Source organism: Oryctolagus cuniculus, chromosome 20 (genome assembly GCF_051225735.1).
Source record: "Oryctolagus cuniculus isolate XC-2025 breed Fujian yellow rabbit chromosome 20, ASM5122573v1, whole genome shotgun sequence".
Lineage (NCBI taxonomy): Eukaryota > Metazoa > Chordata > Mammalia > Lagomorpha > Leporidae > Oryctolagus > Oryctolagus cuniculus.
In genome coordinates this window covers 21,796,065-21,798,391 of record NC_142886.1, presented here as the reverse complement: position 1 = coordinate 21,798,391, position 2,327 = coordinate 21,796,065, and the positions used below count along the sequence as shown (strand labels likewise).

Here is a 2,327-nt window from a genome sequence, read left to right as displayed (position 1 = left end):
ATAAGTCTTCTTCCAGTTGTTAGCTAGTCCAAGCACCTTTTGAATTTACTGTTTAATGCCAACTTCTTAATTCATATAAACAATGAAATATTTGGTACTTTTCCTTTTATAATATACTCTAGGTTTTATTTAAAAGCATATGCAATAGTGATGGTAAAAGTTTTAATATTCAAAAATATGTTCATAGTTAACAAAGCATTAAGTAGTGAAATGAAGACTCAAAGTATTAGAAAGCCATAACTAGCAAAACATGTTTAGGTTTTAAAACTGAATATTAAAATTTTTAACTACATGAATAAACTCAGTATTAATACTTCCAAAGGCTACTACTGAGCAACAGATATTGCAGAAGCCACTTTTTGGATATAGCTCTCTGGCAGCTCTTAGAGGGACAATGTGATATTATACAGCACAAATGTGATTACATATATGTGGCACTATAAAATTTCTTAAAAACTGAATGTTTTAACCATAAAATATAATAATCCAAATTAACTTTACTTTGTTGTATTACTTCCACATATACTTTTATGTGATACATTAGAACACATTAGCTCATATAGACTCTATGATAATCACACTAAATAGCATTTCTTTTTGTCCCCCTCCCCACCAACATTGGGAGGCCAATTCACAATATATACCATAGCACTGCTTAGTGTGACCTGGCACTTCAGCTGTATTTTCCTTGGTAAACAACTGCCAGGTTTTCTTTAGATTAATAATAGATGATTCATTAATGACAACATGTATGTGTTTAAGATGGAATCTTACTCAAGGCATTTATAGGCCATATTTTTGTTGGGGAGAAATTAAATCAATCGTGGACAGGAATAAGCTATATCAAGTTTACATATATAATGAAAATAAAACAGATGAGTTAGGAATGGGGAAAGGAAAAAAATACAACTGTGAAGGTACTTTTTCTGAAACTTTCTATTATTTTTATGCAAGATAACCAGTCACCAAGCTGAGGATATTTTCTTTCGTAAGTACGTCAGCTCTCTATTTCCTCTGTGAAATTCTGCATACTCGATGAGTAGTCATTTAGTACACAGGGACATTAAAATATTCATGCCGTGGCTCCTGCAATAGATCGGCCTGCTCAGTTGCTTTAAGGACATTTTTTTGGCTGTTTCTTGAACTTCTCCTCCCAAAAGAAACTCATCCAAAATAAAGTAAGCCTTCTCAAAATTAAAGATGATATCAAGTTCACACACACTTCCAAAATTCTTGTCAAGTAATTCCACATAACGATGAATTATTTCCAGGGTAATCAGTTCATTGTCCTGATCCTCAATGGCACAGCAAAAATACAGACTTGCATATCTTTTGTAAACAATCTTCGGATCTCGCCATTCAAGAAAGCCGCACATTTTAGGTTTCCGTGCTAAAATGTGATCTTTTTCTTCTCTTTGTCTGACAGTGGGACATACCCTTTCTGCAGTGGAAGCTTCCCCTGACGACTAAAAAGCAGCGTAAACTGCATGGCAGCCTCGGGCCGCGGGTGCGGCTGGGCTCGGCCGGCAGTGGCGGCGGCTGAGGGGAAACCCCTGTGCCGCGCGAGTAGGAGACGCCGTGTTGCTGTGGGGAGGGGACCCAGTTGTCGGACTCGAATTTTATTTTTCAAATTTATTTTTAACTTTTCAACTGGGAGCATGGATAGGTGGCTGAAAACCACTTAAAGCGTAAACTTTAACGTCCACGTGACAGTGAGGGACATTCAGAACAAACTGCAGAAAATAATAATTACAGCAGACGCGGCGTGATCTCGTGGTTTCATCATGCATCTCCATAGTGGCTGCACTACCACGTCTATAACAAGTGAGTCTCAACTCTGATTGAAAATCTTTTTAACTTGAGTGAAAGGAGTTTGCAAATCAACACATTTTCACCCACACGTCATTTAAAGTGAAGCAAACGAAGCACAATAAAATGTCATACTCATTAAAGACTGGAGCCCAATGAGAAAGTTAAAATGGGGTTGGCCTTAGTTTCTTACTCTGAGTTCAAGTGTGGCTTTTGAACATATAAAGATGCATCCTTTCAGCTTAGTTGTCTCTTTCTGAGTCTCCATGCATTCACTCAGGTCCAAAACCAAGTTTTCTCTTGTAATTGATTCGTCAACTTTGAAAGAAGATTCAAGCGGTTTTTTTTTTTGTTTTGCTTTCCTTTGTATGAATTCTAGCCCAGACATCTTTTGTGTCTGTTATAAGAATTTCTGAGTCGGCCGGCACCGTGGCTCAATAGGCTAATCCTCTGCCTTGCGGTGCCGGCACACCGGGTTCTAGTCCCGGTCCCGGATGCTGTCCCAGTTGCCCCTCTTC

General features: G+C 38.1%; 1 pseudogene; it reads right to left on the bottom strand.

Moving 5' to 3' along the window:
• Positions 1-379: 379 nt before the first annotated feature.
• Positions 380-1,581, bottom strand: LOC127484641 (AP-1 complex subunit sigma-2 pseudogene; annotated as a pseudogene).
• Between the last annotated feature and the right edge of the window lie 746 nt (positions 1,582-2,327).